The sequence below is a fragment of the Caretta caretta genome, chromosome 4 (assembly GCF_965140235.1).
Source record: "Caretta caretta isolate rCarCar2 chromosome 4, rCarCar1.hap1, whole genome shotgun sequence".
Classification (NCBI taxonomy): Eukaryota; Metazoa; Chordata; order Testudines; family Cheloniidae; genus Caretta; species Caretta caretta.
In genome coordinates, this window is record NC_134209.1 from 51,688,498 (window position 1) to 51,714,068 (window position 25,571).

At 41.0% G+C, this 25,571-nt stretch overlaps 1 protein-coding gene across 3 annotated transcripts in view; it reads left to right on the plus strand.

The window, feature by feature from the left end:
• AFG2A (AAA ATPase AFG2A) overlaps positions 1 to 25,571 on the plus strand; it is a 318,280-nt gene that overhangs the window by 136,030 nt on the left and 156,679 nt on the right. The window contains exon 15 of one of the 3 annotated variants that reach the window (XR_007356281.2): positions 16,717 to 16,921. The exons of the other annotated variants lie outside the window; for them this stretch is intronic. The gene's annotated coding sequence lies outside the window, so the exon portion shown is untranslated. The remainder of the gene's footprint in view (positions 1 to 16,716; positions 16,922 to 25,571) is intronic. 3 annotated transcript variants of the gene reach the window in all.

Here is a 25,571-nt window from a genome sequence, read left to right on the forward strand (position 1 = left end):
AGGAGCAATGTGTATCCATCTCCCCTACCCTCAGTACTAGCATCAGCATCTAAGCACTAGCTGTTATGTAGGAGATCCCCTGCCTCATCCCCAAACTACATGACACTATTTAGAGTGTAGAACACAGCTGGCCACGTTAGCAACTTCCCCCAGCTCCACCTTCAGCCCAGGGGTACAAACACTATCTTCTAGTTTCCTCCTGCAAGGGTGGGAAAGGGCTTTCTGAACCTGCCCCCTCCCCCCACTATGTGGTTGTGCAAAAAGCAGCCATAATCTAGCCCTAACTAGAAAGATATGTCACCACAGCAAGGCAAGGGGAAAGGATGGGGGTGGCGGGGGTAAGAAGGCAAAGCAAAGGGAAAGGAGGAGTGAGCTAGAAAGAACATGACTTTTTTTTTTTTTCCGTTTTCAATGACTTGTCTCCATTTTGTAACACGGCTTTTTATATCAACACTATATGCATAGGTTAGACATGGGAGTGTCTTCAGGAAGTTTCCAAATGAGGGGGTTAGTAGAGGAAAGCGATTTAAAAGAGAGGGAAAAAATAACATAAGAATGGTATTGTCACTGCTGGTGTAGGTTATAAGATTTATGTAGAACTTTATTATGTTACTCCTGCTGAATCAGTTCTTTTTTTAAATATTCACTCCAGGATTATGTGAAATCAGAGGTCTACAAATGGTTAAATTAGCCTTTTAATAGTTCTTGTATTTTGAAGATTACCTAAATTTATGCTGTGACTGAAAACAAATGCAATTTATTTGTTTAAATAAAAAAAAATCAATCAGCCAACCAACAAGCTAAACAAATGTACCTGTATATTAATTCATTCTACTGTTGCACTTAACGTGACATTGTTTTTACTTTTTCTATCCTTTCCGTTTCATGACAAATTTTTATGGAGAAAGATAAGTTAAGAGCAAGTACTGTATAATTAAACTTTTTAAGACAGAGACATGACACTTCAGCAGCAAAAATTATATATCTTGTCACGGGTTATACTTTTTCTTTTTTTTTTATTAGCTTTTGCCATGTATTATATACACACAAGTGTTCCCCATTATCAGATCACTGTTTTGTTAGAACAAAGACAAACTAGATGAAAAGCACTGGTGAATCTATAACTACCAGAGCAGTTCAAATGCTATTTTTCCTTCAAATTCAAAATACTAGCTATATTACACTTTTACCAGTCAGATCTTTTAGCAAATATAATTTAATTTTGTAAATTACTTGTAAATACTATGGAAAAGTTAAATATTATAGAAGAGAAGTTTCTGTTCTTTTGCTCTTTGTTTGACTTCAGTTTTCAACTGTTCTTTAAATTACATTCTAAGGAAGCAGTATGTTTAATCCTTGAAATCATCGTCATCCTGTTCTATAGTCTGAAGGGGGTGGGGGGGGAGTAGGGAATTTCCTCTTCAGATATTCTTGTTTCCTGCTTTCTCTTTAAGCTTTCTGTAAGATAATGTTTCCTCAAGTAACGTCAACTGGTGAAAGGCTAACAATAGCAATTTTGCGTGTACAGTACATAGTTTGAGAGAAAATTTGAAATCAATTCATACTTTTGCAAATGTTCCTGTGCCTAGGACAACAGAAATTGACCTAATTTTAGACCTAAATAGTTCCCTTACAGTAGTATAACAGAATGCCTATAATTTTGACACTTCTGCCTCAAATCCTTCTTAGGTCCTCTCTGCCACAAAGGTTGGACTGCTTTAACTGTACCTGTATAGTTAAAGTGACACAACCCCTCCACTGTGGATGCAGTTATGCTGGTACAAAGCACCTTTATATTGGTATAGCTATTGTACACAAAGGGGAATAAGCTATATCAGTATAAGACACCTTTATGCTGTATAACTGTGTCCATGCTAAGGGTATGTCCACACTATGAAATTAGGTCGATCTTATAGAAGTCAATTTTTAGAAATCGATTTTATACAGTCGATTGCGTAAGTCCACACTAAGCGCATTAAGTCGGCAGAGTGCATCCTCACTACCGTGGCTAGCATCGACTTACAGAGCGGTGCACTGTGGGTAGCTATCTCACAGTTCCTGCAGTCTCCACCACCAATTGGAATTCTGGGTTAAGTACCCCATGCCTGATGGGGCAAAAACATGCAAAAACACCATGTTTCGGTGTGACCGTTGTTTTTCTCTCCTTGATGCAAACCCACCCCCTTTGCTGATTTTAATTCCCTGTAAGCCAACCACCATCCCCCCTTCGAAATAAAGTAACTATTGTTTTGAAACCATTCTTTCTTTATTAATTAAAAAAAAATGAGATAGTTGACAAGGTAGCCTGGGTGGGGTGCGGGAGGAGGGAAGGACAAGGCCACCTTGTTTATTGTAGCCACACTGAAAATCCAACTGTTTGAATGACAGCCTTCTGTTGCTTGGGCCGTCCTCTGGAGTGGAGTGGCGGGGTGCCCGGAGCCTTCCCCCCAGCGTTCTTGGGCGTCTGGGTGAGGAGGCTATGGAACATGGAGAGGAGGGTAGGCGGTTATACAGTGGATGCAGTGAGGGTCTGTGATCTTGTTGGCTTTCCTGCAGCTCCAACAGACACTTCATCATGTCCGTTTGCTCCCCCATTAGCCTCAGCATCACGTCCTGCCTCCGCTTTTCGCGCTCACTTAATTCTCTCCTGGCCTCTGCCACTGAATGCCTCCATGCATTAAACTGTGCCCTATCAGTGTAGGAGGACTACATGAGCTTGGAAAACATCTCATCGCGAGTGCGTTTTTTTCGCCTTCTAATCTGCAATAACCTCAGGGTCGGAGATGATAGGGGGAGCGTAGAAACATTTTCACCTCGGGGGAGATAAAAAGGGTGAGTAAAATTGGGTTGGCTTCTTATGCCTTCATAACACGTGGGAATGTTTTCAAACTGCAGCCCCCTCCTTTCCCAGAGCAAGCAATGGGTTGGGTTTCACATTTAAAAGGAGGGGCTGCAGTATTTGGGTAGATGTGCAACACGCACCTACGCCCACCCCACCGCGTGGCTATTCTCCGGGGTGATCCCTTTTAGCCAAACGCAAACAGCCCAGCATGAAGGGGGTCCTTTTACTGTTCCCTTACAAAAATTCCCCTATTTCAACTAGGTGACCGTGAACACTATTGCTTTTAAACCCTTTACTGTAGTTACAAATGTGCACTCACCAGAGCTGCCTTCTCCGCCTTCAGGGTCGGGGATCCCGCCTTGGAAGTGTATTGGCTCCAGGGAGATGAAAAGGTCCTGGCTGCCGGGGAGAATGGATTCACCGCTTGCCTGCTGTGCATTCTCCTCTTCATCCTCCTCCACTTCCTCATCCACAAAATCCTCCTCCGTGTGGTGTGAGACTCCTCCCTTGTAGGTGTCCACAGACAGTGGTGGGATAGTGGTAGGGTCCCCCCCCAGAATGGCATGCAGCTGTTCATAGAAGCGGCATGTATGGGACTCTGAGCTGGTGCGACCATTTGCCTCCTTTGTCTTTTGGTAGGCTTGCCTGAGCTCCTTAACTTCCACGTGGCACTGCTGTGTGTCCCTGGTGTAGCCTCTGCCCTGTGAGATTTTGGCAAATATATTTACATTTCTTCTTTTGGATCAGAGTTCTGTCTGCGCAGATTCTTCTCCCCATACAGCAATCGGATCCAGTGTCTCCCTTTTGCTCCATGCTGGAGCTCGTTTGTGATTCTGGGACTGCATGGTCACCTGTGCTGCTGAGCTCGCCACGCTGACCAAACAGGAAATGAAATTCAAAAGTTCCCAGGGCTTTTCCTGTGTACCTGGCTAGTGCATCGGTGTTCAAAGTGCTGTCCAGAGCTGTCACAATGGAGCACTCTGGGATAGCTCCCGGAGGCCAATACCGTCGATTTGTGTCCGCACTACCCCAAATTCGATCCAGCAAAGTCAATTTTAGCACTACTCCCCTCGCCGGGGAGGAGTACAGAAGTTGATTTTAAGAGCCCTTTAGGTCGACAGAACGGGGTTGGTTGTGTGGACGCAGTCATTTTTAAATCGACCTAACGCGGCTAAATTCTACCTAACCCTGTAGTGTAGACCAGGCCTAAGGGTTGACTGGTATAACTATTTTTGCATAAAATCCCACCCCTAACTTTAGTCCATAGGCTTTTGCTGTGCCTTAAGTGATCACTTTTAGACATGGGCAAAAAACAATTTTTTGGTTTGCTGGCATTTCTGAAAAAAAAAAAAAATTGGGTTGAACCGAAAATGACATTTTTCAAAAATTTTCAATTGAAGTAAAAAAGAGGGGGAAAATTGAGTTGAAATGAACCAAAATGTTTTGGTAATGTCAAAAAATTAGTACCTGAAAAAAATTGTTTCAATTTTGAGAAAAGGAAAGGACTGCAAAACAGACAAAAGAGGTGGTGTTAGCGTCTCCCTTCTAAGCTTTAGCCCAGGGAAAAGTGAGACATGAGCTCCGTTCCCCCTCTGTCTGATGTGGAGAAGAGTTTTGAACACAGGTCTCCCACATTGCAGGAGAGTGCAGTAGCCACTGGGCTGTGGAATATTCTCAATTGCTCTTCTTAAACCTGTTCCACTTTTTATAAACAATTAAATAGTCATTGGAGCAGGAATTTGAACTTGGGTCTCCTACATTTTAGGTGCCTGCTTTAACTGCCAAGCTATAGAGGTTTTTCCTCACTCTTGTTCCTTAGCCCAGTGACTATTCATTGTTGTTCATAGTGGCACTTCACAGTCATTCATGATGACATTAAACTTGGTGTGGACACTCTTAGGGCTTGTCTACACTGGCCATTTACAGTGCTTCAACTTTCTGGCTCAGGGGTATGAAAAAACACCCCCTGGAGCGTAGCAAGTTTCTGCGCTGTAAAGCACCGGTGTAGACAGTGCACCAGCGCTGGGAGCCGCGTCCCTCATGGAGGTGGTTTTTTTGGCTTTTTTCTTTCTTTTTTTTTTTTTAGAGCTGTGTTGCGACCACACAAGGCACGTTAAAGCAGTTCCAGTGTAGCCTAGCCTTTATTCAGAATTAAAGAGGCCTTAATTTGATTTAGTTTATCCACTTCTCAAGTGAATTCTGACTTTTGGTTTCTACACAGGGGTTTGATGTGGTTTATCTAATCCACTTTAAATTAACACTTTTAGGTAATTTGGATTAATTTTTCTGAGTGTCCCAGTGTAGACCAGCCCTAAATTTGGCCCTTAGGAATTTCTGTAAAGCTTGAAAATAGCTGAGCTCTGGCTGGCACAGGCCAACCATGTATTTTTATTTGCAGTGTAGACATACCCTCTGTGCTAAATAGATTGGGGCAGTATGCTCAGTACTACTCCTGTGCAGAAGGCTCAGAGCTAGATGTCAGCTGCAGCCATCACACCTCCATTTGGGAAAGGGAAAGTGCCACTGGATGAAGAGCAAGGAGGAAGCCATGTGTTCTGGTCTCAGTTCTTCCACTAACTTTTACTTCTGTTCACAACTCTTACAGATAAGGTCTCATGTAGAAGGCAGACAAGTAAGTGAGAAGTTGCACAAGGTCACTTCTGGCAAAACCCAGTTATCTGATCTATCAGATATCATCTAATTAGTCACACGGCCTTTCAGAAAAAAATGTGCCTGACCTGTGCATTTGGTTTTGTTGCCTGTAACCAGGAGATCCCACGCTCTGCTTAAAAGCCAGGAATAGAAACCAGGATCTCTAATTCTTAACATTCTTCTGCTGCCTAGCAAATAGCTGTGTAAGCCACTAGCAAAGCCCCACACATGTCTTGCCCTCATAGAGAATAATGGTCTGTTGTTGCCAATTGCTCTTCTTGTTCAAGTGGAAGAGGTCAGTGCTGTCGATCTGTTATCACTATTTGTGTTACCATAGTGTGGAGGAGCTCTAGTTAGTGGCCCGGACCCATTGTGTTAGATACTGTAAAAACTCAGACCAAAAAGCCGGGTCCCTGCCCCCAAAGAACTTGTGGTCTTGGGTTCTCACATGGCAGATGTCCCATTCCAGGGATCAGTATTGTTTCAGATGATGGAATCCCCTCCCCCCCCCCCAGTTTGCTTTTAAAAAACCTAGAAAATTATATATCAAAAATATGCTAAAAGAAGGGTAAGGTTGCAAAGTCCAGCATCAGAAGTTAGGAAATGCCTGAATTAAGGCCACCTGTGCAACCTAATTTGAACCCTTTGTGCATATGCATTATGATAGTGTCTTTGATTTCATGATCACATACTATTTGTTCTACAGGATTACTTAAGAATGAATGTAGCTCAGTGAAAATATTGACTTCATGTGCAGCAACAGTCAAAAAGCATATAAAATGTTAAGGTGAATTAGGAACAGAATAGAAAAGGGTTTTACATAAATCAATACTATGCCTTCACCTGGAATGCTCTGGTTAGGTCTAGTCACCTCCTCTCATAAAGAATACTGTGGAAATGGAGCAGGTTCAGAGATGAGCAATGAGAGTGATTGGGGAATCGAGGAGAGATTGTAAACACTGAGGCTATTCACCGTAGATAGATGAGTAAGAGGGGATGAATGTGTACAAAATAATTAATTCCCCAAATTAATGGAATAAGAAAGGAGACTGGGAATGTGTAATTCATCATTTCTTCTAATACGAGAGCAAGGAGACACTAAATTAAATTGAAAGATGGCAAATTCAAAACTGGTGAAAGGAAGTACTTTTTCACAGAAGGCATGATTAATTTATAGAAATTATTGCTATGGAATATTGATTAGGCCAGTAGCTTAGCAGGGTTCCAAAAATGATTTGATATCTATGTGCATAGCAAGATTATTCAGAAGTACAATAAAAAAAATTAAAATAAGTTTTGAAACGGATATAAATACTTCAGGGCATAAGCCAACCTCTTATAAATAGAACTAGGATGAAACTTTTAAGGGCTTATTTATTTCAGAATCATTAAGTAGATTGGGTAGGTGCTTGCCCATGAGCATACTGTGCCCTGTTTGATGGAAGAGAAAGGTCTGGGAATTATTATCATTTAGAAAATGCAAATATTTACATGTTATCTTTGTCAAAAAGAAGGTGCCAAATGAGATGTTATGATTAAGGCTACATTTTAGTCATGGGTATTTTTAGTAAAAGTCACAGACCGGTCGTGGGCAGTAAACAAAAAGTCACTGTCCATGACCTGTCCATGACTTTTACTAAAAATACCCATAAATAAAATTTGGGCGGGGGGGCTGCGAGTGCTGGGGGAGGTGGTCTGGGGGACCCTGCTGGTGGGGGGGCTGGTCAGTGCGGCTGGGATCTCCTGTTGCTGGAGAGGGGTTGGTGAGGTTCCCTACCCAGCTCCACATCCCTGCAGCTCATAGGCGGCGGAGGGGGCTCGGTGGGCTGCTCCCACCACAAGCACCGGCTCTGTCACAGCTCCCATTGACTGGGAACCACAACCAATGGGGGCTGCGGGGGCAGGGCCTTGTAGGTGCGAGCAGCATGTGACACTGAGCGCCCCCCCCCCCCCAGCTCCTTCACCACTTAGGTGCTGCAGGGCCGTGGGAGCCGGGGAGCCCCTCTCCCCTAGGTAAGCCCCCCAACCCCTTCCCAGCCCCCTGCCCCTTCCCACACACCCAGACTGCTGCTGCTGGCCAACTTGGGCAACCCCAGAGCCAGTAGCAGCGGCTGCAGAAGTCATGGAGGTCGTGGAATCCGTTACCTCCGTGACAGACTCACAGCCTTAATTATGGTAGAAGACAGATCGGAACACTTTAGGTAAATACTGAATAATGAGACTATTCCTGCAGTGTTGACTGCAGGATTTTCTATTCAGAAGCAATACTTGTTTACATAACCCTATACAGAAATAAATTTTATTGTGTTGGTCCTACAAAATATCACAGAGTGCTTCCTTGCCATTTATAGGAAGTGCATGCAAATATCAGTAAGCTAGAGAATATAGTATATTCCACTAATAACGTAGGAATTACAAAGGTAAATACAATTTCAACTGTATAGGAAAGTGCTTTCTTTCCTAGGATGGGAATTTTCTCTCCTATAGAAAGTGACTGTAGCTGTCTATTTTTTTTGTTTTGTTTTGTTTCTTTTTCTGTGTTCAGCTACTGTATAAAGATGACCATCGAAATGTTTTGTTTTTGTTTTAAAATGGTGCTTTTAAAATTGCTTCTTTATGTTGCATGAAAACCTGAAGGCAAAAATATTTTTCCTCCCTTCAAGTATCAGAAGTGTGTGTCTGACCTGGTGTTGCTGGAGGACATCCAGACCGTCTCAGATCATATATGTTGTGGGTCTTACTCTCACCCTTAATTAAAGGGAGCTGAGGAGTTGAATTTCTCCAAGATATTCATTGGCCATTGTAGTTAAATAGCTATTGACAAATACTAATAGTGGAGTTATAAATGGTCTTTCACTTTCTTGCACTGTCATGGCACGATTTCACAAATTCCTGTCACTATATCAGAATTTCTAATGAACAGGAAAAGCAGAAACCACTCCCTCCCTTCATTCATACTTGGACATTTTTAAATAGCAATACTAACAAAATGCAAATAATGAACACTGAATTATGTATGTCTGCTCAGTTGCTAGACTGAGATCTGATTCTCAGTGTTTTAGTAGTGACAGGTTTCAGAGTAACAGCCGTGTTAGTCTGTATTCGCAAAAAGAAAAGGAGTACTTGTGGCACCTTAGAGACTAACTAATGCTCAAACAAATTGGTTAGTCTCTAAGGTGCCACAAGTACTCCTTTTCTTTTTGTTTTAGTAGTGTAATTCTTCGTGTCTTAGTGCTACTTATTAACCTTTACCTCAGCTTTTAATGTTATCTGTTTCACTTTATCTCATCTATTTCACTTTAGCGTAAGAGAGAAAGGGAAGAAAAAAAGACGGCACACGTGCAGGGAAAACCTTATGCCTGTGGAGCAGATTACCTCCGGGATATGAAGTTGAAATGTTTGAAACGCCTTATGAGTTTGGCAGCTTTCCGTTTGCTTTCCCTTTTCCTTCCTTTCTTAGTCCTCCAGTAATAGCTCCCTTGTTCCTGAAGAACAAAACCAGCACTTAGTGGTCATTCAGAAAGACTCATTAAAAACAGGAATGGAGTAATTGTAAACAGGCCCACCCCCCTTCCATTCTAGCCTAGGGCATAGCAGTCTTATGTTGTCTGGCTCCAGACAATTTTTTGGGGAAAATGAACAAGAGTCTTTGGAAATTAAAATCCTTCTTTGACAGTTCTTAGTCTTAGAAAACTAAGAAAGTAAATGAATTTTTATACAGTATTAATATTTGTTAAAAAGGACACTCTTCTGCTGATATACTCATCTTCCTTTTATAGTAAATCCTTTGCAAGTGCAGGATCTATAACAGTTGAAGGCCCAATTGTGACTAGAGTTGCCAAGCGTCCGTTTTTTGACCGGAATGCTTGGTCAAAAAGGGACCCTGGCTACTCCGCTAAAAGTCCAGTCGATGGCGCAGTGGGGCCAAGGCAGGCTCCCAGAAGTGGCCAGCATATCCGGCTTCTAGGCACAAGGGTGGTCCCAGCGGCTCCGCGCACTGCCCTCACCCTGAGCGCTGGCTCTGCAGCTCCCATTGGCCAGCCAATGGGAGTTGCAGGGGCAGCAAAGGCTGCACAGTGTGCTGCCTGGCTGCCTCTGCACCTAGGAGCCGGACATGCCGGCCACTTCCGGGGGCTGCCTGAGGTAAGCGATGGGTGGCTGGAGCCTGCACCCCTCACCCGAGCCTGCCCTTCAACCCCCTGCCCCAACTGGGAGTCCCCTCCTGTACCCTGAATCCCTCATTTCTGGTCCCACCCCGGAGCCCGCACCTCCAGCTGGATCGCCCTCCCCACCCCATCCCAGCCCCCTTCCCCAGCCTGGTGAAAGTGAGTGAGGGTGGAGGAGAGCGAGCAACAGAAGGAGGGGGGATGGAGTAAGCGGGGTGGGATCTTGGAGAAGTTTTTGTGCAATTAGAAAGTTGGCAACCCTAATTGTGACTATTTTCCTGTGGACATGGGTAATGGCTATTTATTAAAGTGGTGATTCATTTACTAACAATTATCATTACTAGTAGGTAATCAATAAGTATTTCAGGCTGATTAACCTGTGTGAAGACCAAGAATTAATGGCAGTGATATACTTTGTGGGAAGTAGCAGCAGTTTGCTGGCTAAATGACATTTGCTGGGATTATTATAGCACTGAGGCATAGATCTTTTATTACATAATTATGGAAAGGGTCTTTTGGTCAATTTTTTTTTTTTAACATCATTGACTCTCTGTAGCTGAGGAGATCTTGCAAACAATTTCTGGTTTATCTTTGGTACCGATGTTCTGTAATTACTGGACTAAATTCAGCCGTGGTGAAACACTGCTGATTTAAATTTAGCTGCCTGTGTGTGCCAGGACTGAACATGGCATTCTTTATTTTATTTGCTTCATTATGCAGTTACTGTCTTCTCATTGACCACTATGTCTGCTACCACATATATGTCTCTGTCGCTAACAGAAACTAAAAGTGAGCATGTGCGCACATTTGCCAAAGCCCAGAAGTGGATTTAAAATTTCTCAGCATACCTTAGATACATGAATATACAAGGGGAAAAACAAATGCAGAAGTATTTTAACTGATGGAGCAGATTTACTGGAAAACTTTATCTTGTACAGGTGGTCATCACTGACTGACTTGCAGCCAATCATTAGCACTTATTTCTTGCTTTCAATAAATCCATTTAAGGATTTTTGCAGAAGGGAACATGTTAATAATACCTTCCATATACTTAACTGTATTGATAGCATCTATACTGGTATAAAAAAGCACTTCACAACTACAGAATTGTCTGTTTCAAGAGCAATGTTAAGGTGCAGGCAGAGATTTTCACTGCTAAAAGATGCAGAGCTCAGGTGCAAATGCCACTAGGAACCAATACCAGTTTTGTGTTGCAAACAAAATGTCTTTGTTTATGGGGAAAACCAGCGTTATTAAAAGCAAACTAAATCCATCCAATTTATTGACTTCAGTAAATTATTGGTAGGAAATAAAACTGTTAACGTACTGATTACACGAGGAAACATTTATTTTGCTTAGTTTCTATTCATCCTCTATTTTAGTAAAATCTCACAGTTACTGTTTTCGTTTTCAAAAGCTAAGGACGATGGAAGGGGAAGGCATGTGGCAGGACAGTATGTACATGTTCTCTTTATATAACAAATCCAATGAGACAATTTTTCTGTGTGGAGTGGCTGGATTGATAGAATGTGGCATGGCTTCTTTCACCTGCAGCATAACCTCATGGTAGAAGACCATATAAATGGTCTGCTTAAGTGATAGCTATATCATGGGAAGTCGTGCGTATTTATTGACTCAGAGCTTCACACCTGTTCTGTCATAACTACTTCCTCTCAGAATGTGGGGAAAAGAATGAAGTGCTCTACTTTCTTGCAAGATTGCCAGAGGCATTATGTCTGTGAATCGGAAAAACTTTTAAGTTAAACATCTACATTAAAGAAATCCACTTGTAATTTTATAGTTTACTCTGTGCACTTACACATTTTTAAAATGGCTTAGTAAATGGAATTTCTGTAACGTAATAAGTTATTTTAAATATTGTTTGTTTCAAGTGCCGTAGTTTTTACAAATTTTACTGTAAATGAAAAAAGTACATTCTGTAAACATGATTTTTTATATTATTTTTTTAACCTTTGATTAGTTAAGTAGACTTTGACTATGGAAATTTCGGGCCTAATTCAACAAACAGATCTGGCTTCAGACACTAACTGTGGAATATGTATATGAATATGTATGTGGTTATATATTCATTGTGAAACTGGGGTCAGGTAGGATGGGAGTGGTAATAGTTTACTTTACAATCTCAAATTTTTTTTTACATAAAACGTAGCTTGATGTTTCTGCTAAGCCTGAAATTATGAACAATGGTAATGTTGCCAACTCTTACATTTTAGTGAGGGTCTCACAATTTTTCTTGAAGCGCCCCATCCTTAAGTCCTGTGATTAAGAAGCTCAGATTTTTTCTTAAAGTAAGTTTCTGGGCCTCCTGGCTGTAGCAGAAAGCTTAAAAATGTGATTGAGTTCATCCTAATGGCTCAACTCATGTTTTTTGAATACTTAGCAATCCCGATATTAATATCATTAGGCTTTGGAGTCAGTGCCCCCATTGAAATGAAGGAGGGGCAGTTCACACTTTTCTTAAAGTAATTGTTTTTATCTGCAGATCCAAGAAGAGAAATATGTTTCCATAGTGCTGGAGGGAGGCAAGCAGCAGTAATCCTCTGCAGAGGAAATTAGTATTCCTAGATATGTTACGATGCAAAGGTCTATGGGGGGTTGACAGAATAGCAGAAGCACGTGCAATGGATCTGCAAACGGTGGTGAAGTGCTGGGCCAGAAGCACTGTGCGTGAGGTAATGCAGTAGGACGTGATGGCTTTTCCTCATATCCAGGAATATCATTGACAACCCTCAAGCATCAGAGCCAGCTGGGCTGGAGACTGTCGTTTAACTCCATGATTAAGGATATGAGTACAAAGCAGTTTGGAGGTGCTTTTTGTTGTGGATAGACAGACACATGCTAACTCTGCTGGAGCTAGTGCACTAAAATAGCACGGTGGCTCGAACAGCATGGGCAGTTGCTCTGGCTAGGCACCCAAGTACAGTTCCGCCTGAGCTGCCAGCTATGCTGCTATTTTCAGTGCACTAACAGGGAGCAAAAACAAGTCTGGAGGTTCAAGGTCTAACCAATGGTTACATGCGATTGGCAGACAAGAGATTTATGGGAAACTTCAAGGACAGGAAGAAGGAGAATGAGAGAGCTTGATACACTAACAATTTTCTTTAAAGCAGGTAGTATTAAACTAAAATACATTGTTTCAGTTTAATTCAAAAATGCGGCTGAGGGAAGCGGGGCAGCAACAGAACAGGAATGTCCATTTTATGAGTCGCAGTGTGCACCGGCAATAAAACGCTCCGCGAGCAGGCAGAGCGGCACTTTCCCTTTGTGTTCTAATACGAGCTCGCCTTACGGCTAGATGGAGGATTGGAACAAGTTCTCTGTCCTGCTAGCAAAGCTTCTATGTAAATACCTTTGCTTCCCGACCCTCATGAGCCCCAGCAGCTCTGCTAATGTCTGCAAATAACTTCAGTAGAGAAACCTCAGAAATCATATTGAGGTGAAAGGATTAATTAAATATTATAACACCTCCTGGTTTTTTGTGGGGGGATTAACTCCCTATGTTCTCCCCAGTTAGATTTCCAGGTAGAATTGTATTGTAATCTGATGCGAATTGACCACAGAATGCTAGTGTTTTTCGATTACTGGACACAGCGTCCGCACTGCTATTTTTAGCTCGCTTCCTGCTAGCGCAAGTCTGTGTACTGGGACTGGTAATTTAAATTTGGGACTAAAAAGATAAGAGGCCCTGGTTGCTAGCAACCTCCAAACTGCACTTGGACATAGTGCAAAGGAGGGGCTGCAGAGAGCCAGCTGTGGCTTTCTGATTTAGAGTGCCTGGCCCTGGTGAAAGTTAGGGCTGCACAGGGGCAATGAAGTGGCTTTAGTGGACCAGGTAATCTGGCCCAGAATGTCTAAAATAGAAACCACTACACTCTGAAAAAATTCCCTTGTACATTTATGGGTGTTTATGAATTTTCAGGCTTCTGCTTACATCCAGCCACAATTTCTGAAAATGCCATTAAAAGAGGCAAGTATCTCATGTATAAAACAAAAATATTGGTACACGTTACTAACCCATTGACATACTTCAATAATTTGAAGCGCGCAACTTCCCCAAGGCATCTTTAAATAACACAGCCTGTGAGATGCTATTGAAGTACTGCAGATTAATTCAGAATGTGATATTTTTCGTATTTCTGTGTTTGGGCACCATCTTATTAGTTTTGACTTCCACAGTTGACAGTATTCTCAATAGCTTCCATGATGGACAAACATACAGGTGATCCTGTCCACTAGAAGAGTTATTTCCGATCAGGTCTCCCATTGAGGAAAAAAATACTAATTTTTTAAAAAACACAGGCCATGGAAATTATATCAATGTGTAGTTACTTTTGAAGTGATAAGTGCTGTAGTGTTACTAAAGCTCCCTTCCTTTCCTTTGTTCTGTCATTACCTAAAATGAGATTGTTGTTTTATAAACAAGTGTTCAGCATTGGGTGCAAGATGAAAGCAAAGCCAGGAGATTAGATTACATTATCAAGGGAGAGACAAAGGATGATGCATTGAGAACAGGTCTGCTCTAAACCACCAGGTAATTGTCAAGCTCCATAATTATAAAGGGGCAGACTCTCCTTTCTAATGTCTGTTTTATATGTTAGACATGATTAAAAGCAGATAATTTATTTGAGAAGGAAGTTAGGTACTTTGTTTTTTCCAGATTGTCGTTGAAACAAAAAAGCCACGAAGGTGTAGCAAGGGCACTGGTAGCACATGTTTCCTTTGGAAATTGTTCCACAATTCTGAGAGGCTTGAACTCCAAATCTCTTGGTGGTGCTGATATAAAAATCATTTTGAAAGTAAAGCACAGGGTGTGCTATAGGGAAAATTGCTTTTACCCTGGGTCATCATCAACTTACTACTGGGGGAATTCTGCGCAAAAAAAAAATAAATAAAAATTCTGTTCACACTATTTTAAAATTCTGCATATTTTATTTGTCAAAATACCGCAATATCATCACTTTGGTTTCAATTATTTTGGTCATTTATTTAAACTACAATAAAATGGATGAAGAAGGGGAGTGGGGAGCATTGGAGGAAATCCCCAAACCCCATTTCCTAACAGTAATGTAACTAGGTTTGACCCTTTATTTCTAGTTATTAGTCAATAAATATATGCAGCCAGATTCTCAGGGTTACATCATAGATAAGGCTACATTTTAGTCACAGGTATTTTTAGTAAAAGTCATGGACAGGTCACGGGCAGTAAACAAAAATTTATGGCCTATGACCTGTCCATGCCTTTTACTATATACCTCTGACCAAAACTTGGGGGAGGGCAACCCAGGGGGGCACTACAGGTGCTGGGAGGGAGTTGGCGGGGCTTTGGTAGGTTCCCTACCTGGCTTCTGGGAAGTGGCAACCTCCAGTTCCTAGCTCCACCTGTTGGCAGGGGCAGCACATGGAGCTAGGAGCTGAGGGAGGGGAGTTTCTGTATCCCTTCTGGGGAGCCCCTCACCAGGTAAGCATCACCCCACACCCCCAATCCCCAGCCCTGAGCCCTCTCACACCCAAACTCCTGCTGCTCAGGGTCAGGGGGGCCTGAGACTGCCCCAGAAGCAGCTGGTGCGACTCACCCAGGGTGCCGGAGCTGCTCAGGCAGCTCCCCGACCAGCTGTATAGGCCACTGCAGAAGTCATGGAAATTCATGAATCCATGACCTCTGTGACAAACATGGAGCCTTAATAGGCAACTGAAGAGCAAGTAAGGCCTGGGGAGTCAAACTCACAATTTATACTGGCTGCTGACCATCTCCAGGAAGGTCAGTAGCAAACAGTTCATGGAGCACATTTTGGTAGGAAGTTTTTTCAGTCCAAAAATTTAGACTAGTTTTAATCACTAAAGCACCATAAGCATTTATAAGGCCATATTGTCTATTACACCACTCTGGCAATGTAAAGGAGCCTTAAAACTTTTACATCTGCTTTATGACTCCTGGGGGAATTCACAAAGACAATGGGAACAATTCACTAACCAGGCAGGCTGCTACATTCTGCTCTGCCTGGGAGGACAGACCCTGCCCCACACCTACCTCCTCAGAAACACCCCGAAGCCCTGCCTCTCGACGCCGAGCATGCTGCATTAGTGAGCGAGAGGGACAGAGTGTCTCTGTGTCTCACGTGCACGACTGCCTGGCAGTGATTTACATCTCAACCAGCTGCTCCAGTTCCCAAACCAACCTACCTGTGCTGCTGGGAAGGGGTGCATGACCACTCTTGCAGCTTCCCTTTGGTTCTCCGTCCGAAGTCATTTTTCTGCGGGGAAGCAAATCTGCAGGAGACATGAATTCTGCACACATGCAGTGATGCTCAATTCCCCCAGGAGTATCAGCTTTTCAAAACAAGAGGCTATCTGCCAGGGAGAGCGAGTGGGTCTGGCTAAGATTCAGTGATATCATTAGTGACAAATGGATGTGTAGCTTTACATGTAAGCAGACAAAAGATCACTCCTGAGGATGTGACCCTCTAGTGCCTTAGTGAATCCACTGACCATCCCTGGCCTCTTTGCAGTAGCCCTCCCTCCAATATCAACATAGGGCATTCATTATAGGTGGAGGAGAGTAAAGGGTGTCCTAAGGAATATGGTTTAAAATGGTATGTATCCTATCACCTCTTCAGTGTTTAATGCTGAGTAGTTGGAGGACAGGAGACCAAGTTAAGGCATGGCTCTGCACCTCCATTGCCATAATCCAGTAGGGTAAAGTGATTCATCTTGGCATTCACTTTAGGTTTTTGCAACTAGTTTTACGTTACAGATGTCTATACTGCTAAGAACAATATTGCTTTGCTTGTGTTGTGCTTTTCATGTGAGCATTCCAAAGTGCTTTACTAATAGAAATTAAATCCTACGATCTCCCAGTAAGGTAGATACGTATAATACACATTTTTAAAACGTAAGATGAGTTGCTAAGAGGCTCCAGAAATAGAACCTAGGGGTCCTGACTCCTAGTGCCTTGCTTCAATCACTCAAGTCACATTTGCTCTGTGTTTCTCTGTTAATCTGATTGTAATGCCAACTTTTCTATTTGTTTCAAAACAGCATCATCTTCTTCATGTGCTGATCCCTATGTGTATTCCACTGTGGGTACTCATGTGCTCCATGGACCCAGAGCCAGAGAATTTTGAAAGCTGTTTCCATTGGTCTGCACATGTGCCCTGGCTCACTTAATGCCTCCAACCAAGAAGATAAAGGGCAGAGAGGACCGACTGTCTCTCCCGTTCCTTTTCACTGCTGCATGGTCCAGGTCGGAACCTCCAGTGTCCAAAGCTTTGGCTTTCTTCTTTATCCGTGAAAATATATTTATATATCTCTAAATAGTTTTTTTAATTCTAGAGTTTTAAAGTTTTTATCTGATAGTTTTAGTGTTTTGTAGTTAGTCTCCCCAACCTGGGGAATACTGCCCCCCCCTCCATATGTTGTTTGGGTACTGGGCTCTGGATTTCAAAATTTGCTCTTCCTTGCACCTGCCTCCTATTTGGATACTACTTGTCAGTCACCCACAGTGGACTACACATAGGCTCCAGCAAACGAGTAGAGTGTTATTTACCTTACAGTAATGGGAGGTTGTTTGAGATGTGTGGTCCCTATCTGTATTTCACTACACATTCTCCTTTCCCTCTGCTTTGGATCTTCTCTGGTTCTCAGTGGAGTAGGAACTGGAGTGGCGTTGGTTCGCCCCACTCTTTATCTCCTAATTGGAGGCATAAGGTGAGCCAGGGCACATGTGTGGACTCGCGGACATGGCTTCCAAAATTCTCTGGGCGCATGGAGCACATACATACCCACGGTGGACTACAGATAGGGACCACACAACTCACATCTCATTACTATGAGGTCAGTAACATCCTCTTTTTTCTCACTTAAAGAACTCATAACAGCAACCTTTCCACATACATTGATGACGAGCACAAAAGCAGGAAGCTAATTTAAGTATTTTTTCCTTTCATATTTTGTGTGTTTAGTCCACCCTAATATAAAACTTTTCAGTTTTAATGTAAGCACATTTCATGTCATTTCATATTATAAATGGCTTCACTCCATCCCTGTGGCATGGGAGGATCTCAGAAGTTAACAAAAATGTTTACATCTGTTCTCAAATGCAAATTTCCTAAGTGCTTGCTTCCCATTTTACATTCTCCACATTGTAAAGAGTTGAACTCCGTCTCTTTTTCTCTTTGGTAAAGCCTGAGGGAAATAAAGAGAAAATAGGATAGTCAATTGCTCATTTATAGCTCAGTTGGTAGCAGTAGCAGGCCAGAGGTTTGTGGCTATTTGTGGCAGTTGAACTTGGGCGCCTTTCCCAGTGTTGACTCTGATTTGAAGAGCTGGGAATGTGTGGAAAGGAAGGCTGAGAAATCTGGATGAGATGTGTGTTAAACCAAAAATCTATGTCTGTCTGTACTTGATCCAGGGGGAAGTTAAAGCTCCCATGGCAAGAGAGGTGATAAGCCCAGCGTTCTCACCAGCTTCCCCTTTTTCAGTAAAATAGACCTCCATAAAACAAACAAGGCTGTGTGTGAATTACTGTGAGTGCTTAACAGCTGCTATCTTTACCTATGCAGTACAGGGGTAGTCGATGGTGACGTTATTGTATAATGCCTTGCTATTCTTTGGATTTGACAGGCACTTTGTAAAACTAAGTGTAACCAATGGGTTCCAGACCATTTTTCAGATGGATTAGGCCTGGTTTTGGCTAACTATTATATTAAACCAGCAAATCTATGAGACACTGGGTCTAACTGTCAAAGCTATCTATTCATCACTGAAAGGGAAGCATATCCTTACTTTATACATAGAACAGTCTGTATTTGGTCTGTTTTCCTGACAGTCATTTACATTGTGGAAATTACAGCTTGATTATAATCTGTGTGTAAAAATTAAATCTTTAAAGAAAGACAATATGGTAGACAGCAACTGCAAATGTTTCAGGTATTCCCACTAACGTCTTTTACTGTCGTGATTCATGTTTTGAGCTATGGTCATACAGTCCTGTTGATCTCAGCCAAACTTCTCATAACACACCTGACCAACTGTGCAATGCTAAACATGGGAAAGAAATCCTTTCTGATATCTGTACCGATCATTTTACACCCTGTAACATTAGATTTTATTACCCTTATCCTTAGCAGGTGTACCAAGCTGTTAATATTTAAGGCAAGGTGGTTCCTTCCAGGTTTGATATCTCTTGTTGGATATGCAGTGGGACAAAATTAATCTCTAGTGCAAGCATGCTGACATGTTCTTTGCTAGTTGTTAAGGATTACTGTGCATCCAGAACATTTGTTTGTCCAAGTGTAAAAATTGCCTAAAAATGAAAGTCCAGGACCCCATATATAACATAATTGTACACCAGGGTTTAAGATTTAATTTTTATAATACTAAAACTCTAGTTATGTCTGTCTTCAGAATGAGAACCGAATGTAAACCAGTGCAATGATATCTTCCTGAATCCGCAGACAGGCTCAAAAAATAGATATTAGAGGTTTAAACTGTTAATTGTCAATTGAATGTTAATCCTGAAACCTAACAATGGAGAGTCAAATGTCAACATTAAAATTCACTGCTGTCAATTTTAGCAGAAATATTAGCCTCATGTCCTTTCTCTATAGTTGTTGGCTATAGTAGCACATATCGGGATGGAAGACAACCACAGCTAGTTGCAACATAGTGTTACTGGGAAGGGTATTGAAGAATGTAAGGCCTCTTCACTTCAGTTCTAAATCTCAGGTAGGGAGTGAATTACTCTGTACTCAGAAATACTGATGTGTTTCCTACATAGTCACAACATGACCAGTGTCCGCTACTTCAGACCCCTACTTAATGCCTTGCATCAAACCAAGTTCTATTTGAAGTGGTTACCAAATTCCATTCTCAATGTGTGGGTGGCTTTTCTTGTTACTCCTTACCTAACCCACACCATGTACTGTTCTGTTCAGAGCAGCCCACTCTAATTTCATGGAAGTTAGCACAGTCCCAGATTTCACAGAATTTTCTTTTAAGTTGCACTTTTGTAATTGCAATATTACTACATTTTTCCAGTACAACTCATTCAGGGTGTGTTTTAGAGAGAAACACTGCTTGACAAACCATTGTCTCTGGAAATCAAACACGCCCACAAGATATTTTTCCATCAGGAACTATTGACTTAGTTCTCCCCTGCATCCTGATCAGCGAGAGAGATTGTAAAAGTAGGAGGCTTGCAGTGAATAGACTGTTTTTTTGTCAATAGCTTTGTAACTGCCTGCCAGAGCTCGCATGCTTTGTGCTGTCATTTGTTTATCATCCCTTCCTTCCTATGAAACAAAATCAAAGGGCTGACAAAGAAGCAAAGTACACGTTTGGGTAGGATTTAACAGTTTGAAGGCTGAATGGGTTCATAAGGATAATTTGGTGGTATGCATTAGTTTGTTCATACAGTTGGGGGTGGGAAAGTGGAACGATCTGAACAGTTGCTAGGGTGCCAACCTCTGAAGTTGAAAAAACAGTAGGGCACTCATCTGTGCAGTGGATACATTATCATAATTAAAGATAACGACAAAGCTAAGCTTCTGGAACATTTATAGTAAGTCCTGTATTTAATGTAGGAAAAAAGGAATCTGACCATGTGAATTAGCTGTATCTTGTGTTATGTGAATGCAATATCATATGTAATAAGTTGGTATACGATCTTTGTTAGGACTATAGTTGCTAGTGGCATTGATACTTTGCATCTTGCAGTAACTGGAATTTTCCTGAGGACATTCAGGAATATATAGTTATTACGCATAGCAATGGTTGTCATTGTCACATGGAAAAAAAATCTTAAGTCGTTATAGTTTTAAGTTCTTTAAGATGTAAGATGACAACACTGAGAACTCTAGTTCTGTGTACAGAAAACAGGATTCCTAACACTGCCCTGCTTATATTCCTCAGCCTAGACGGGAAGCGATTACTTTTAGTAGCTGACAGTATGGCTGAGGTTTTATCTACATGGGAAAGTTTATCGGTAATAACCCCCTGTAGGGACACTCTTATTCCAATACAAGAATAACTTTTTTGCAGGTTTTGCTTAAACTCTCTTCTGAGCAATGTAAGCAAACCTGAAGAAGCAACACTTATATTAGATTAAGAATGTCCACATGGGCGGTTTATATTGGTATAGCTATATCGGTTTACATTTATGCTTTTAGGTTATACAGGAAAAATAGTCCTGTGTAGACATGGCTCATTCAATCCTGCATCTCTTGTTAGGCAGCTCACAATTGTATCAGTTATAAGTGATAGTTTTAGTGATGACGTAAATTCCTGTCCACTAGTAAGGGAACCAAGCACCATCACATTTAACTGAACATCCATCAGATGATGATGACATTTGATTTCTACTGACCCTGGGCAAATTTAGATCAGTGACCTTAGAGGTTAAGGGCTCCATATCCTATTACCAATCTCTTGAGTTGTCCTGTCCCCAGAAGGACAAGCATGGTCACATGGGTGTTTTAAAATGTTGGACATTCAAAGGGGGAAACAGTATTTCAGTGTGCCATTTTCTTTTACAAAATAATTTGTTTTTTATATATAAATGACAGTAGTTCTGTGTATTATTACTGGAGCAACTCTGATCTTCATTTTCATACTCTAACAAAGATTTTATTAATGGAAATATTTTTAGGGGTCTGTTGTTTGTATTGCAGCAGCACCTAAGAGTCACAGAGATTGAAGTAGATGCCAATATTGCCTGTCTATCCCACAAAGACTTGAAATATTTGTTTATATCCTTGTTACCGGCTAAGAAAGTCATAAAAACCTCTACCACTTTCCCAGAGAAGAAAATTACTGTATGTTAGTAAGACATGCTTATGACATGAATAAGCACTAGTCTAGTAGGTGACACGAGAGTGACTGGGACACTTACTGCTGTTGTCAGAGACCCTCCCAGAACACAGAGTTTCCAGCATCAATAAAACAAGGCAAAGAGGTCCAGGAAAGTGAAATATGTTTTCTGTAGCAAGCCTTTGGTGATTATCAGTTGGTGATGAGCTGATATGAAATGATAATGCAAGAGTGGCTGTGGTAATTGTTGTGTTGTCTGTGTCTCAGGAAGAGGTGTGTCTGTTTCTTGCCTGCAGGAAAACTGATGACATGGTCTGATAGACAAGTGCTACGGAAAGACTGAGAGGAATTTATAGACACCTGAAGGCAATACAAGCCGATGATGAAAGGCGTTCTCAATGTTAGACACTAATTCATAGTGAAATGAAATCCTCACAAGGGCTTTGTGTCTGCAGTACAGCTCGCAAGGATGAAAGCCCACCTAAAACTTTCAAATGGTTGCAGATTGTAATTCATGTGTTTTTGGTGCTATAGTGAAGTTCACAGAAGAAAGTAAGAGTATTAATTAGGCCTTAACTACAAACTTCTTATTGTAACTCTTTCGTAAACATATTTTTCATTGCCTATAGCACTCTGTACTACCTTCTACCCTCATGCTTACCTGGTGACTTGATTTTATCTTTTTGTTTTCTTAAATATAAATCATTTAATACACTAATAACACCGAAGAATACTTCTGAAGTAGCTTAAAACACGTCTGGTACTAATTAGGTTAGAAATCTGGGAGTCTTGTATCTGCAGCAAAAGAAACATTTTGTTCTGTGGAATAATGCACTCTCCTCCCCTCCTCCAATGTTTGATTTATCTAGTTCATCAAAAAAAATTGAAATTTGTCTACAGTAAAATTTACTTTAAAATGACCAGCAAAAATTGATTGCTTGGCAGAGGGGACAGTCTAAGAATGTGGAATAGAACCATGTTCAGTACATTTTGGAATACTTTGGGGAACTTTCTGAAGAAAAGCGTTGTCTAGTAAGGGTCATCTCTTGTACAGTTTTTTCTTTCTTTCTAAATGATTTCACAAATCATTTAGTGGTTGTTAAGGTGTTAGAACTATTGTTATTAAAATTGGTTTTGATCATAGATCATTGATATTTATTGCTGAAAAACAGCTTGAAAAACCGCTTCACTTATCAGTCTCCCATTAAATGATTATAAAATCTAAATAGTAACTAGAAGAGGAGAATCAACTGGTAGTCACAGATTTATAACTAATACATCATCTATAGAGGAGAAATACATCTTACACTTGTCTCTGGATGGTTTCAACAATTCTTATAACTGCACTAAGGGCAGTGGAAGTTCTGATTTGTCTTGTATTTGCCTCTCAAAAACTTCATATCAAATATGTTCAGTTTACAAGTGAAAAAAAGTGCTTTATTTTTTAAGCTGTCAGCCCTGCAAACTTAGCTTGGGATCTGAAACTCCATCTGTGTGGCATCACAATAATGTGGATTCTGTAGACCAGGTTTCTTCCTGGACAACTCCACTGTCTTCAAAGTCTACCCCCAGCTACTCATTTACAATCTCAAAGAGTGGAAGATGAATTTGAACATATACTGTTATGCTGGAATTTAGCAAAAACTTTGCATTGAATTTATATTTCAATAATTGTCATAATCTCTATCTTTTCTCATGCATTCAAATACTAAGGGTTATTTTCTTTTCAATAAGCTATGTCAGTAAATTGGACTTCTTGCTGAGAATGACAAGCATTATTTGAGAAACAAGAATGGTCACATTTATGGTGGTGATATAACAGTGGGTATTTTACCAAAAATATTGGATTACAGTTACTGTAGTTTTGAAAGACAGGTCAGTTTATACATTATGCTTAAGCTACCTGAGGCTGTTCTGTAACCACACAATGCAATGCATGTTCTGTTTCAAAGTTTAAAATTCCACTGCCTTGTGAGTCCTTCTTTTTAACCACCTTGTTTGATCTCTGTCTTTGGATTAAATCTCTTCATTCACCATTTCACTCTTTTGAGCTAGTCTCTACCAAGCACTGTTTTCTTTCAAATCTTTCTCTGTCTTTGTCTCTTCCTCTTTTCCATCTTGCTAACACTCTCTTGTCTTGTCACTCATTCCTTTTGGCATTGCCGCTCTATTCAACTCTTAAAGTTCTCTGCTGCTTTCAGCTGGAACTTTCTTCATGTTGTTGGCTGTATGTCCTTTAATAAAAAATTTTTTTTCTCTACTCTTTACTTCTGCACTTGCCTCTTCCATCGCACTGTCTTCCCCTCTGTCACTAATCTTAGTGCGCGCCCCCACACACACACTAGCAACTTCTCGTCCTCTTTTTGTGAAACTGAGCATCTTTTGAAGAACATCTTCCACTTTCTATTCATTCTCTCATTCCTTAATTCTTCCTGCTTCTATTTTAAGTGACTTTATTTTCCACCTTGATCAGTTCTTGTACTATCATTTTTTCTCAAGCACTCTTTTCAGATTCTCCTCTCTACCTCTTACTGTGCTGAGTATATTGCCATTTTAAAAAAATCCACAATAAAACAGACAATGTCCAGCAAGATTTTTCCTCATCTCTTATCATTCCACACCATTCTCCCTTTCTTCCACCCCAGTTTCACCCCTTCTTTTTTTATCCCAATCTCTGATATCTCCATTCTGTCTGCTTATAATCCCTTGATCCAGGTCCTTGTCCCTCTTAGCTCTTCCATTCATTCACTACCTCATCTTTAATCTTGGCTCCTTTCTGACTGATTACAACTGCACTGTTGTGTTTCTGTCCTGAAAAATGCTTCCTTTATTTCTTCTGCCTATAAAACCAGTGCCCCATTGGCCAACCCCTTTGTCTCCAAATCCTGGATCGAGCTGCCTACTCTCACTACCTAACTTGTTATTCTCCAACTTTTTCTCTGATCTTTCCTCCTTTTCCATTCCTATGAAACTGCACTTGCTCAGGTAACCTGACAACCTTCTAGCTAAGTGAGAAGGAAATGGCTCTGATCTTACTCTTCTTTGAACTCTCTGCTGCCTTCAGATGCAGTTGATCACTTTTTATCATTTTAGCATCACTGTTTCTGTACTTTTCTTGTTCTCTTCCTACTTCACTGATTTCTTTAGTGTCATCTTAGTTGACTTCCCATCGTCTCCTTTTATTTGGCATTCCTGAGGGACCTGTCCTCAGCTCCTTCCTTTTTAATCAGTCCGTACCTTAATTTTTATAAGTGATTATTAAGAAGATTAATTTGGAGTGAAATGCTAAATTAAAAACATTCTTTGTTATTTTTATCAGTGAACTAAGATAAATCGTAAATTCAAAAACTATAAACGTTTTTACCCTGAAAACAAAATAATTCAGGATCATAGAAGCAACTTCTCTGTTCCTGTTGGACGTAAAACCACACAGATGTTGGGAGAGTAAATAATCTCAGGACAAACTGTTTTGTAAAACATCATGCTTGTGCATGCTAGGAAGCAGTTCAGGGAGAAGGAGGAATGACTTTTCATTTTAGAGTAGACCAACAACTTCAGAGCCTTATAGGTTTTTTCTGTCTCTCTGCTTTTTTTCTGAACTTCTCTCTGTCCCCACAATGTTTCTTTCTTTTCCAGTTGCTTTTTTTCCCCCTAGTGTTTTTTTTATCCTTTCCTTTCCTCAAGTTTCTTATCTTCAGTTGACATTTCCTGTTGTGTGTGTCAGACTATTCTCTTTGTTTTTCTGCAACTTTCTCAGTGAAGTTTGGTCTCTTTCCTCTTAACTTCCACTCTTTGTGACTCCCCTCCCATGATCTACACAGTTACTCCTCTTAAATAAAAAGAAAAGGAGTACTTGTGGCACCTTAGAGACTAACCAATTACACGGCTGTTACTCTGAATCCTCTTAAATAGAACTTCCTCAAGCTTCCTCACCTCTCACTAGTGATATTGTTTTGGCAACTAGTGTAAAGCCAATCACTGGTTGTCTCCAAATCATTGGTTTTTAATACGTCATCAGCTGTCTCTTGATGTGTTCCAGATCCTTTTCTAAAGTGAGTAATGGGTTTCTTTGGTAACCAGAGTAA